Genomic DNA, 14,482 nt, shown 5'->3' with positions numbered 1-14,482 from the left:
AACTGGGTTCCAATTTACAACGGTTTCGATTTACAACCATTCCTTCTGGAACAGCAATCCTCTTCCAAGTCTGAGCAGCCCAAGAGTACTTGGAAACCGACTCAGTCCTGGAATAAGTCCAAACAGACTAAGAAGCCCAGCGAGAACAAATCGTCATGAAGTGGCAGTCCCCTATCCAGGATCAGATGGAGTAGGGGGCAGACTGTCTCTTTTTTCAGACTTTTAGTTTCAGGATGTATAGGATCCTTGGGTACTGGTGGTTGTATCTCAGGGATACCGGATAGGATTCAAATCTCATCCGCCCAGTGGCAGATTCCTACTCTCCAGGCTGTCTACAAGACCAGAAAAGAGAACTGCCTTTTTAGGTTGCGTATGGGATAATATGGTCAATCCTTCCTCTGGTTCAGGAAGGACAGTTTATGACCACCATAGACCTGAAGGATGCATACATTCACATTCCGATCTACAGGGAACATTTTCAGTTCCTGAGGTTTTCCTATCTGGACCAGCACTTCCAGTTCATAGCGCTTCTGTTTGGCCTAGTTACTGCTCCTAGGAGGTTCTGGGAGCTCTTGTAGCCATTGCCAGAACTCAAGGTATTGCAGTAGCACCTTACCAAGGAGGTTCTGGGAGATCTTGTAGCCATTGCCAGAACTCAAGGTATTGCAGTAGCACCTTACCTGGACGATATCTTGGTTCAGGCACCATCTTTTCGTCTAGCGGAAGAACACTTGGAGTGTCTTTTCAGTCTTCTTCAATCACATGGATAGAAGATAAACTTGGAAAAGAGTTCTTACTCCAAGTACAAGGGTGAATTTCCTGGGGACGATAATAGACTCCATATACATGAGAATATTTCTCACAGTTCAGAGACATTTTCAAGCTTAACTACTGCTTGTCTTGCCTCCTTGAGACTCTGGAGGTGATCAGACTCATGGTGTCCTCTATGGATATAATTTCCTTTGCCAGATTCCATCTCAGACCCTAACAACTATGCATGCTGAGACAATGGAACGGCGACCATTCAGATTTGTCTCAACAGATGCTGGACAACCTGTCAAGACTCGCTCTCTTGGTGGCTCTGTCCAGATCATCTGTCCCAAGACATGTGCTTCTTGAGGCCTTCCTGGGAGATTGTGACTACGGACGCAAGCCTCTCTAGCTGGGGAGCTGTTTGGGGTGTGGACTCAGGAGAAGTCCTTCCTTCCGATCAATATATTGGGCTTGTCCCCTTCTGGGTTCGTCTCAGTTTATCTGATTCTAATCAGACAACATAACCTTGGTTGCCTACATCATCCATCAGCGGGGGAACGAGAAGTCCCTTGGTGATGAGAGAAGTATCTCAGATACTGGATTGGGCGGAGACTCACAGATGTATGCTGTCAGCGATCCACATTCCGGGTGTAGAGAAATGGGAAGTGGACTTCCTCAGCAGGCAATTCTTTCACCCAGGGGAATGGTCTCTCCACCTCGAGGTGTTTGCAGAGATATGAAACGAGTGGGGGATGCCGGAGATCGATCTCATGGCATCCCGTCTCAATACCAAACTACCCAGGTACGGGTCGAGGGATCCTCAGGCGGAAACTGATAGATGCCCTATCAGTACCATGGAGGTTCAGACTTTTTCCTCTGTTAACGCTTCTCCCTCGTGTGGTGGCTCGCATCAAGCAGGAGCGAGCATCAGTGATTCTGATTGCTCCATCGTGGCAGCGAATAACAGGGTTTGTGGATCTGGTGGGGATGTCCTCATCTCCTCAGTAAAGGTTACCTTGTCGTAGAGATCTTCTGATACAGGGTCCCTTTGTTCATCAAAATTTAGATTCTCTGGAGCTGACTGCGTGGAGATTGAACGCTTAGTCTTAGCCAAGAAAGGATTTTCTGAGAGTGTTATTGACACTCTGGTTCAAGTTCGTAAACCAGTTACTCGTTGTATCTACCATAAAGTGTGGAGGAGTTACTTTTACTGGTGTGAAGAGCTTGGCTTTTCCTGGCATGGGGTTAAAGTTGCCAGAATTTTATCTTTTCTCCAGGATGGACTGGAGAAGGGTTTATCTGCTAGTTCCCTGAAGGGACAGATATCGGCCCTGTCGGTGCTACTGCACGTGAGATTGGCAGAGCTTCCAGATGTACAGTCCTTTGTTAAAGCTCTGACTAGGATCAGACCTGTGTTTAGATCTGGGGCTCCTCCTTGTAACCTCAATCTTGTTCTTAGTGTTTTGCAGCAGGCTCCATTTGAGCCTATGCATACTGTTGATTGTACATTTTTATCTTGGAAGGTTTTTTTTTTTTTGTTGGCTATTGCTTCTGCGTGCAGAGTTTGAGATTTCAGCTTTGCAATGTGACCCCCCCCTTATCTTATTTTTCATGCTGATAAGGCGGTTTTATGTACTAAATTAGGGTTCCTCCCTAAGGTGGTGTCGGATCGTAACATTAAAGGGACACTAAACCCAAATTTTTTCTTTCGTGATTCAGATAGAGCATTCAATTTTAAGCAACTTTCTAATTTACTCATATTATCAATTTTTCTTTGTTCTATTGTTATCTTTATTTGAAAAAGCCATCTAAGCTTTTTTTGTGGTTCAGCACTTAGGACAGCACCATTTCATTGGTGGATGAATTTATCCACCAATCAGCAAGAACAATCCCGGTTGTTCACAAAAAATGGGCCGGCATCTAAACTTACATTCTTGCATTTCAAATAAAGATACAAAGGAAATGAAGAAAATTTGATAATAGGAGTAAATTAAAAGTTGCTTAAAAATGCATGCTCTATCTGAATCAGAAAAGAAAAAATTTGGGTTCAGTGTCCCTTTAATCAAGAAATTGCTGTTCCTTCTTTGTGTTATAATCCTTCTTCAGCGAAGGAACGCTTGCTTCACAATCTAAATGTGGTTCGTGCCTTGAAGTTCTTCTGGCTACTAAGGAATTCAGACAATCTTTCTCTTTGTCATCTATACAGGGAAGCGTAAGGGGAAGAAGGCTACTACGAAATTCCCTATCTTTCTGGTTGAGTAGTGTCATCCGCTTAGCGTATGAGACAGCGGGACAACAGCCTCCTGAGAGAATAATGGCTCGTTCCACTAGAGCAGTGGCTTCCTTCTGGGCTTTTAAGAACAAAGCCTCTATGGTTCAGATTTGTAAGGCAGCCTCCTTACATCAAACTTGTAAAATTTAGAAAAAGTGTGTGTTTGCTTCGGCTGAAGCAGCTTTCGGGAGGAAAGTTTTGCAGGCTGTGGTGCCCTCAGAATAAGGTTCCACCTCTTTTTGTGTTCTCTCTCGTTATTCATTCAGTGTCCTCTGGAGCTTGGGTATAGTTTTTCCAACAGTAAGGAATAAGGTTGTGGACTCTCCCTGCCTTATGGAAGGAAAACCATAATTTATTCTTACCAGGTAAATTCCTTTCCTTCCTGGCAGGGAGAGTCCTTGATCACGCCCGTAATTTTATTTTTGTTGGGCTGCTCCTTTTTTATATTATTTCTTCTGGCAACTTTATACACTGATGTTTCTCCTACTTTTCCTTGTTCCCTCAGCAGAATGACTGGGGGATAGGGGAAGTGGGAGGGATATTTTAGCTTTTGGCTGGGGTGTCTTTGCCTCCTCCTGGTGGCCAGGTGTTTTATTCCCAACAGTAAGGAATGAAGTCGTGGACTCTCCCTGACAGAAAGTAAAGGCATTTATCTGGTAAGCATAAATTATGTTTTTGAGGTTACAATATTGCAATGGTTTACAGCGTGAGAACTGTTAAAATCACATTTTAGACGAGATGTGTCCTTCAGGTATATAGCTCACCAAACCGGAAACCGGTTCTTGTTAAATCAGTAATTGTTAAATATTGGGGGGGGGGAAAAAATAGATTATAACAGGCTACTCTCACATGTGAATTAATATTTTCCTTACACACTGAACATAGTAAAATAGTAGATACATTTGTCCATTGAGTTCAACCTATATAAATCTTAATATACTTACAAAAAAGCTCCAGTTGTGCTTAAATTAATCCTATTAAAAAGGTGACCCATTTAACATAAACAATCATTCTGTTTCTAGACAGAAATGTATATAAACCAGTTTTAAATGTATTTAAGGTATTAACATTTCCTTCCTCCTTAGGTAATTAGTTCCACAATGTGATTGCTTTTACAGAGAAAAAACATTTACGTTGCAGGATATTAAATCTTTCCTCCAGTTTTAAATTGTAACCTCTTGTCACAAACGATTTTCTTGGAATAAACTGCTCTTCTGCCATCTCTGTATATGGGTCTTAAATATATTTATATAAAGTAATCACATCACCTCTCAAGTGCCTTTTCTTCTGTTATGTGTGATCAGTCCACGGGTCATCATTACTTCTGGGATATAACTCCTCCCCAACAGGAAATGCAAGAGGATTCACCCAGCAGAGCTGCATATAGCTCCTCCCCTCTACGTCAGTCCCAGTCATTCTCTTGCACCCAACGACTAGATAGGATGTGTGAGAGGACTATGGTGATTATACTTAGTTTTTATGACTTCAATCAAAAGTTTGTTATTTTACAATAGCACCGGAGCGTGTTATTACTTCTCTGGCAGAGTTTGAGGAAGAATCTGCCAGAGTTTTTTACTATGATTTTAACCGGAGTTGTTAAGATCATATTGCTGTTCTCGGCCATCTGAGGGAGGTAAAGGCTTCAGATCAGGGGACAGCGGGCAGATGAATCTGCATTGAGGTATGTAGCAGTTTTTATTTTCTGAATGGAATTGATGAGAAAATCCTGCCATACCGTTAAAATGACATGTATGTATACACTTCAGTATTCTGGGGATGGTATTTCACCGGAACTACTCTGTTAAAGGTCACTAATCCTTTTAATAACTATTTATCATGTTAAACGTTTTTGCTGGAATGTAGAATCGTTTACATTGCTGAGGTACTGTGTGAATAAATATTTGGGCATTATTTTCCACTTGGCAGCCTTTTTTGCTTTTATTTGTGACAGTTTCGTTTCTCTTCACTGCTGTGTGGGAGAGGGAGGGGCCGTTTTTTGGCGCTCTTTGCTACGCATCAAAAAATTCCAGTCAGTTACTTTTATATTTCCTGCATGATCCGGTTCATCTCTGACAGATCTCAGGGGTCTTCAAACTTCTTTTAAGGGAGGTAAATTCTCTCAGCAGAGCTGTGAGAATTCTTATAGTGACTGTGAATAAAAACGTTGCTTTGTATTTTTTATGTCAAATTTAATTATTGTTATTTTACTAATGGGAACAAACCTTTGCTAAAAGTTGTGTTGTTTTAAAGTTTGATGCTATAACTGTTTTTCAGTTCATTATTTCAACTGTCATTTAATCGTTTAGTACCTCTTTGAGGCACAGTACGTTTTTGCTAAAAAAGATTATAACCAAGTTGTAAGTTTTTTTGCTAGTGTGTTAAACATGTCTGACTCAGAGGAAGATATCTGTGTCATTTGTTCCAATGCCAAGGTGGAGCCCAATAGAAATTTATGTACTAACTGTATTGATGCTACTTTAAATAAAAGTCAATCTGTACAATGTGAACAAATTTCACCAAACAGCGAGGGGAGAGTTATGCCGACTAACTCGCCTCACGCGGCAGTACCTGCATCTCCCGCCCGGGAGGTGCGTGATATTATGGCGCCTAGTACATCTGGGCGGCCATTACAGATAACATTACAAGATATGGCTACTGTTATGACTGAAGTTTTGTCTAAATTACCAGAACTAAGAGGCAAGCGTGATCACTCTGGGGTGAGAACAGAGTGCGCTGACAATGCTAGGGCCATGTCTGATACTGCGTCACAGCTCGCAGAGCATGAGGACGGAGAGCTTCATTCTGTGGGTGACGGTTCTGATCCAAACAGATTGGACTCAGATATTTCAAATTTTAAATTTAAATTGGAGAACCTCCGTGTATTACTAGGGGAGGTCTTAGCAGCTCTCAACGATTGTAACACCGTTGCAATACCAGAGAAACTGTGCAGGTTGGATAAATACTTTGCGGTACCGGCGAGTACTGAAGTTTTTCCTATACCTAAGAGACTAACTGAAATTGTTACTAAGGAGTGGGATAGACCCGGTGTGCCGTTCTCACCCCCTCCAATATTTAGAAAGATGTTTCCAATAGACGCCACCACTCGGGACTTATGGCAAACGGTCCCCAAGGTGGAGGGAGCAGTTTCTACTTTAGCTAAGCGTACCACTATCCCGGTGGAGGATAGCTGTGCTTTCTCAGATCCAATGGATAAAAAATTAGAGGGTTACCTTAAGAAAATGTTTGTTCAACAAGGTTTTATATTGCAACCCCTTGCATGTATCGCGCCGATTACGGCTGCGGCAGCATTTTGGATTGAGTCGCTGGAAGAGAACCTTAGTTCATCTACGCTAGACGACATTACGGACAGGCTTAGAGTCCTTAAACTAGCTAATTCTTTCATTTCGGAGGCCGTAGTACATTTAACCAAACTTACGGCTAAGAACTCAGGATTCGCCATACAGGCACGTAGGGCGCTGTGGCTAAAATCCTGGTCAGCAGATGTTACTTCTAAGTCCAAATTACTTAATATACCTTTCAAGGGGCAGTCTTTATTTGGGCCCGGTTTGAAAGAAATTATCGCTGACATTACAGGAGGTAAGGGCCACGCCCTACCCCAAGACAAAGCCAAAGCTAAGGCTAGACAGTCTAATTTTCGTCCCTTTCGGAATTTCAAAACAGGAGCAGCATCAACCTCCACTGCACCAAAACAGGAAGGAGCTGTTGCTCGTTACAGGCAAGGCTGGAAGCCTAACCAGGCCTGGAACAAGAGCAAGCAGGCCAGGAAACCTGCTGCTGCCCCAAAGACAGCATGAATCGAGAGCCCCCGATCCGGGACCGGATCTAGTGGGGGGCAGACTCTCTCTCTTCGCCCAGGCCTGGGCAAGAGATGTTCAGGATCCCTGGGCACTAGAGATCATATCTCAGGGATACCTTCTAGACTTCAAATTATCTCCCCCAAGAGGGAGATTTCATCTGTCAAGGTTGTCAACAAACCAGATAAAGAAAGAAGCGTTTCTACGCTGCGTACAAGATCTGTTATTAATGGGAGTGATCCATCCGGTTCCGCGGTCGGAACAAGGACAAGGGTTCTACTCAAACCTGTTTGTGGTTCCCAAAAAAGAGGGAACTTTCAGGCCAATCTTAGATTTAAAGATTCTAAACAAATTCCTAAGAGTTCCATCGTTCAAAATGGAAACTATTCGGACAATTTTACCCATGATCCAAGAGGGTCAGTACATGACCACTGTGGATTTAAAGGATGCTTACCTTCACATTCCGATCCACAAAGATCATCACCGGTATCTAAGGTTTGCCTTCTTAGACAGGCACTACCAGTTTGTAGCTCTTCCATTCGGATTGGCTACGGCTCCAAGAATCTTCACAAAGGTTCTGGGTGCCCTTCTGGCGGTACTAAGACCGCGAGGGATTTCGGTAGCTCCGTACCTAGACGACATTCTAATACAAGCTTCAAGCTTTCAAACTGCCAAGTCTCATACAGAGTTAGTTTTGGCATTTCTAAGGTCGCATGGATGGAAAGTGAACGAAAAGAAGAGTTCTCTCTTTCCTCTCACAAGAGTTCCATTCTTGGGGACTCTTATAGATTCTGTAGAAATGAAGATTTACCTGACAGAAGACAGGTTAACAAAGCTTCAAAACGCATGCCGTGTCCTTCATTCCATTCAACACCCGTCAGTAGCTCAATGCATGGAGGTGATCGGCTTAATGGTAGCGGCAATGGACATAGTACCTTTTGCACGCCTACATCTCAGACCGCTGCAATTATGCATGCTAAGTCAGTGGAATGGGGATTACTCAGATTTGTCCCCTACTCTGAATCTAAATCAAGAGACCAGAAATTCTCTTCTATGGTGGCTTTATCGGCCACACCTGTCCAGGGGGATGCCATTCAGCAGGCCAGACTGGACAATTGTAACAACAGACGCCAGCCTACTAGGTTGGGGCGCTGTCTGGAATTCTCTGAAGGCTCAGGGACTATGGAATCAGGAGGAGAGTCTCCTGCCAATAAACATTCTGGAATTGAGAGCGGTTCTCAATGCCCTTCTGGCTTGGCCCCAGTTAACAACTCGGGGGTTCATCAGGTTTCAGTCGGACAACATCACGACTGTAGCTTACATCAACCATCAGGGAGGGACAAGAAGCTCCCTAGCAATGATGGAAGTATCAAAGATAATTCGCTGGGCAGAGTCTCACTCTTGCCACCTGTCAGCAATCCACATCCCGGGAGTGGAGAACTGGGAGGCGGATTTCTTGAGTCGCCAGACTTTTCATCCGGGGGAGTGGGAACTTCATCCGGAGGTCTTTGCCCAAATACTTCGACGTTGGGGCAAACCAGAGATAGATCTCATGGCGTCTCGCCAGAACGCCAAACTTCCTCGCTACGGGTCCAGATCCAGGGATCCGGAAGCAGTTCTGATAGATGCTTTGACAGCACCTTGGAACTTCGGGATGGCTTATGTGTTTCCACCCTTCCCGCTGCTTCCTCGATTGATTGCCAAAATCAAACAGGAGAGAGCATCAGTAATTCTAATAGCACCTGCATGGCCACGCAGGACTTGGTATGCAGATCTAGTGGACATGTCATCCTGTCCGCCTTGGTCTCTACCTCTAAGACAGGACCTTCTGATACAGGGTCCATTCAAACATCAAAATCTAACTTCTCTGAAGCTGACTGCTTGGAAATTGAACGCTTGATTTTATCAAAACGTGGTTTTTCTGAGTCGGTTATTGATACCCTGATTCAGGCTAGGAAGCCTGTTACCAGAAGGATTTACCATAAAATATGGCGGAAATACCTATACTGGTGCGAATCCAAAGGTTACTCCTGGAGTAAGGTTAGGATCGCTAGGATATTGTCTTTTCTACAAGAAGGCTTAGAAAAGGGTTTATCAGCTAGCTCATTAAAGGGACAGATTTCAGCTCTGTCCATCTTGTTACACAGGCGTCTGTCAGAAGATCCAGACGTCCAGGCCTTTTGTCAGGCTCTAGCTAGGATCAAGCCTGTGTTTAAGGCTGTTGCTCCGCCATGGAGTTTAAATTTAGTTCTTAACGTTTTACAGGGTGTTCCGTTTGAACCCCTTCATTCCATTGATATAAAATTGTTATCTTGGAAAGTTCTGTTTTTAATGGCTATTTCCTCGGCTCGAAGAGTTTCTGAGTTATCAGCCTTACATTGTGATTCCCCTTATCTGATTTTTCACTCAGACAAGGTAGTTCTGCGTACTAAACCTGGGTTCTTACCTAAGGTAGTCACTAACAGGAACATCAATCAAGAGATTGTTGTTCCATCCCTGTGTCCAAATCCTTCTTCAAAGAAGGAACGTCTTCTACACAATCTGGATGTAGTTCGTGCCCTCAAGTTCTACTTGCAGGCAACTAAAGATTTTCGCCAAACTTCTTCCCTGTTTGTCGTTTATTCTGGACAGAGGAGAGGTCAAAAAGCTTCTGCTACCTCTCTCTCTTTTTGGCTTCGTAGCATAATACGTTTAGCCTATGAGACTGCTGGACAGCAGCCTCCTGAAAGAATTACAGCCCACTCCACTAGAGCTGTGGCTTCCACTTGGGCCTTTAAGAATGAGGCCTCTGTTGAACAGATTTGCAAGGCTGCAACTTGGTCTTCGCTTCATACTTTTTCCAAATTTTACAAATTTGACACTTTTGCTTCTTCGGAGGCTATTTTTGGGAGAAAGGTTCTTCAGGCAGTGGTTCCTTCTGTATAATGAGCCTGCCTATCCCTCCCGTCATCCGTGTACTTTTGCTTTGGTATTGGTATCCCAGAAGTAATGATGACCCGTGGACTGATCACACATAACAGAAGAAAACATAATTTATGCTTACCTGATAAATTCCTTTCTTCTGTTGTGTGATCAGTCCACGGCCCGCCCTGTTTTAAGGCAGGTAAATATTTTTTAAATTATACTCCAGTCACCACTTCACCCTTGGTTACTCCTTTCTCGTTGATTCTTGGTCGAATGACTGGGACTGACGTAGAGGGGAGGAGCTATATGCAGCTCTGCTGGGTGAATCCTCTTGCATTTCCTGTTGGGGAGGAGTTATATCCCAGAAGTAATGATGACCCGTGGACTGATCACACAACAGAAGAAAGGAATTTATCAGGTAAGCATAAATTATGTTTTTTCTAGAGAAAACAGACCCAGTTTAGCTTACCTCTCCTCATAGCTTTAATTCTCCATTCCTATTATTAGCTTTGTGGCCCTTCTCAAAACTTTTTCTAATTCTGAAATGTCTTTTTCTGAGATTGGCCCCCAGAACTGCACTCCATACACAAAGGGGTTATGTCAAAAGAACTGTACTGTAACCTTATTAGTTGTGAACAGGCAATTGTATATGGCAATTTCAGTTGGATTCCCAGTGTCTATGCCAATAACTACTTCACTGAAAACATGTTTTTGAAAGAACTTTTCTGTTAAAAACAAGTTTGTGGCTGTGTGCTTTGAGAGGCCAAATTAATTTTAGGCTGTGATCACCTAAATAAAAACGCGTTGACTATATCAAGCTGTTAAAGAAAAATCATCATTTGGAGCAGGTAGCTGATAAATTGTGTTTAAACTCCCCAAATGTTCATCATTTGGAAAGTGTATAGAATTTTGAACAACTTTCAAATTTTACTTCTATCATGGAATTTGCTTTTCTTTTGGTATCTTTTGTTAAAGGCACAAAATTAACATTCTGGATTCTGATAGAGTACGCAGTTTTAAATGGATATGAAACCCAAATTTTTTTCTTTCATGATTCAGTAAAAGCGTGCAATTTTAAATAATGTTCCAATTTATTTCTGTTTAATTTGTTTTGTTCTTTGTATCCTTTGTGAACGGTATACCTAGGTCAGCTCGGAAGCTGCTGATGGTTGGCTGCAGCAAACGATCCCAAGAGAATGAAGTCAATAAGACAGTTGTTTGAGGGAAAAAAAAGTTTTGTTTCCCTTCAAACAACTTTAAGATGTACTTTTTGTATGACATTTGCTTTGTTCGTTTGGCATCCTTTGTTGAAGACTAAACCTAGATGGGCTTATAGTAGCTTAGCAGCATGTCTTTAGCAGTCTAGGCAGCAGTGTTTGCTACATTGTATAACACTACAATAGACAATGATGCAAATGCAGCTGCCACATGGCTAAAGACATGCACACTCCTGAGCTCATCTAAGATAACTCTTTAATAAAGGATACCAAGAGAACTAAGGAAAATTGATAATTGAAGTAAATTTGAAAGTTGTTTAAAATGTCACACTCTATTCAGTCACATAATAAACCTAGGTAAGTTGATAGGGGCTCAAGAGTGTGCATGCGTTTTTTACATTGTATGGCAGTGTTTGCAATTATATGTATCATTGTTGTAGACACTGCTATAAAATGGCTAAAGAGCTTACCTATGATTACTCTTCTTAAAGGGATATGAAACCCTTATTTTTTTTCTTTTATGATTTAGAAAGAGCATTCAGTTTTAAACAACTTTTCAATTTACTTCTATTATCTAATTTGCTTTGTTCTCTTGGTATCCTAGGTAGGCTCAAAGGCAGCTAGCCGCTGATTGGTGGCTGCACATATATTCATCTTGTCATTGGCTCATCCAAGTGTTCAGCTAACTCCCAGTAGTGCATTTCTGCTCCTTTCTCAAAGGATACAAAGAGAATCAAGCACATTTTGATAATAGAAGTAAATTGGAAAGTTGTTTTGTTTAAAATCGTATGCTCTGAAATTGAAAAATATTTTTTTTTTTTTTTGGTTTAATGTACATTTAACAAAGGATACCAAGAGTGAAGCAAAATTGATAGGAGTAAACTGAAAAGTTGTTTAAATTTGTATGCTCTATTTTTTCAATTGATTTAAGTTGACTTTAATGTCCCTTTTAAGTATTGAGATTTTCAGTATAGGTCACTGACTCATCAGATGAAGAAAGTTACTGCAATTGACAAAATAAATTTAAAGAAGCTATTTATTAACGGTTTAAAACACTCCAGCAGGTAAAATTGATCATTGGACACATATTAAAATGGTAAACTTTTCACTTTTAATATTCAGATCCTTAATGTTAGTGATATTTTAGATGGTCTTTAATTGATCACTTCTAATTAAGATGCACTTTTACTTTTTAATCTAGTCGTGCCATTCTAATACCGCACGCTCCTGTCGCCCACTTCAAAAGTAATATTTTTGTGAGGTATCAATATATATTGTACCAAAATACCATCAGATATATGTAGAAATATGTATTTATGAATAAATAGAACATATTCTGCTATGTGCAGTACATTGGAATGTGAAATATTAATATTTTCATGTATAATTAGCTAAAATGAGAATATGCGATCGGGAATACATAAACGTGCACGCAATATTTAAAATGTTGTCTTTTTGCGGTTGTCAGGTTAGCGCAAAAGCAAAAAGTTTCAACTCTTAACAGGATACCAAACCAAATTTTTTTCTTTCATGATTCCGATAGAGCATGACATTTTAAGCAACTTTCTAATTTTACTCCTATTTTTAGTTCAGCACCATGGATAGCGCTTGTTGATTGGTGGCTAAATGTAGCCACCAATCAGCAAGCGCTACCCAGGTTCTGAACCAAAAATGGGCCGACTCCTTAGCTTAGATTCCTGCTTTTTCAAATAAAGATAGCAAGAGAATGAAGAAAAATTGATAATAGGAGTACATTAAAAAGTTGTTTAAAATTGCATCCTCTATCTGAATCATGAAAGAAAAAATTTGGGTTTAGTATCCCTTTTATACGAGTGCAACCTGCTTTTTTTTTCTTTTTATTACCCCAAATTTTTTTTGGCCTGCCTTGTCTTGCTTCTGCAACTACAATCAACGTGACAAGCTACACCAACCTTATGTCTCTGCACCCTCAACCTATAGAATGTAAGCTCTTCTTCAGAGCAGGGCCCTCCTCATCCTGTACTAGGTTTTGTTTAGTCTGTTATGTTTTTGTATTTTATCACATATCTTTCATTGTATACCCCTATTTCTGTACCCAGTGATACGTAAGTTTGCAGCACTATCAGGGCTCAAGACATTGTGCTGCCTGGGTCCGAGATCAAAATTACGCCCCCCCCCCCACCGCGCCCCCGCCCCCTGTGACACCACACATATAAACATGCATATGCATGCACACCACACATACATACGCTCATAAGCATGTACACCACACATACACACACTCATATGCACCGACACCACACATACACTCATATACATACTCATATGCATGCACAGGACACCATACACACACACACACGCTCATAAGAAGAGAGGGGGGGAGGGAAAAAGAAGGGGACAGAGAGAGAGAGACACTTTAAGAAACACACAGTCACTTACACAGACTTTAAGAAACACACAGTCACTTACACACACTTTAAGAAACACATTTTCACACATACTTAATTACAAAAAACAGCAGTTCAAAGAAAATATATATACATAGTAAATTATGTTGCTAAAAGCAAAAATAAAAAAACAACTGCAGAGCCTTTATTTGACTGCTATGCAGTTTATGGCACAATAATTACTACAGTGTGTTAGATCCACATCTGTGACAGGGCAAGAGAGTTATAATAAAAGCTAAAGCAGATGGACTGTTTGACCTCTGGAACTTAATGTGCCCCCTCTCTAGGGTAAAGTGTCAAATACAGCCCAACCTGTGTACATCTGACCCCCTGACACAGTCAGTGTAAGGTCCAGAGGCGCTAGAAAGAGCATATTTTACTTTCTGACAGGCTGTGAAAACATACATAGAAGCAGGCTTACCCTTCACACACCGCACACACCGGTACTCTTCCCTCTGCAACAGATGATCGCACATAAATCAAGTTGTGCAGCATAGCAGGGAGAGAAGAATCTCAGCTACACAGTTTTAAGTAATTAGTGACCTGCTCCAGACCAAGTGTTAGTGCACTGCAGCAACCTCTCAGGGACACCTTGCCCCCTCAGTCAGAGTTCTACGTGCACATAGCTATCAGGCTCCCCAGACAAGGAAATAAACTGTTTTTGTTTCATTGCGCTCTTTCTGCATTGCAGACAAGTAATGCTTCTGACAATGGAGGGTGGGGGTCAAACACCACCGGCTCTATTTTAACCCCTATAATATCAGGCTGATTTACAACGATACAGTTAGCTGTGCTCTATGCCTAATAATCCCTGCCAGAACCACTGCTTTTTAACTTCACAGTGCTGTAGGAGTGTAGATGTTATAGACAGACAGTGACTGCAAAGTGTCTGGGAATTGAATTAGGATGCTTGGAGGAATGGTATAGCGTGATGATGCCTGGAGCCGCTGTCATGCTGCTGCCGCCTGCTGTGTCAAGTTGCGAGTGCTTCCTCCTTAAGAGGATACAGAGTGTAGGAGCGGTCCGTCTGGATCTCACAGAAGTGACGCCCCCTGTCGAGTGCTGCCTGGGCCATTGGACCCACTTGGTCCCATG

The 14,482-nt window shown here is 41.8% G+C and overlaps 1 protein-coding gene across 1 annotated transcript in view; it reads left to right on the top strand.

The window, feature by feature from the left end:
• Window positions 1-14,482, top strand: part of LOC128645254 (cytochrome P450 27C1) — a 570,060-nt gene that overhangs the window by 55,106 nt on the left and 500,472 nt on the right. The window lies entirely within an intron of this gene.

Source organism: Bombina bombina, chromosome 1, assembly GCF_027579735.1.
Source record: "Bombina bombina isolate aBomBom1 chromosome 1, aBomBom1.pri, whole genome shotgun sequence".
Classification (NCBI taxonomy): domain Eukaryota; kingdom Metazoa; phylum Chordata; class Amphibia; order Anura; family Bombinatoridae; genus Bombina; species Bombina bombina.
Note: the sequence above shows the minus strand (reverse complement) of the source record. Positions and strands in the feature narration are given on the sequence as shown.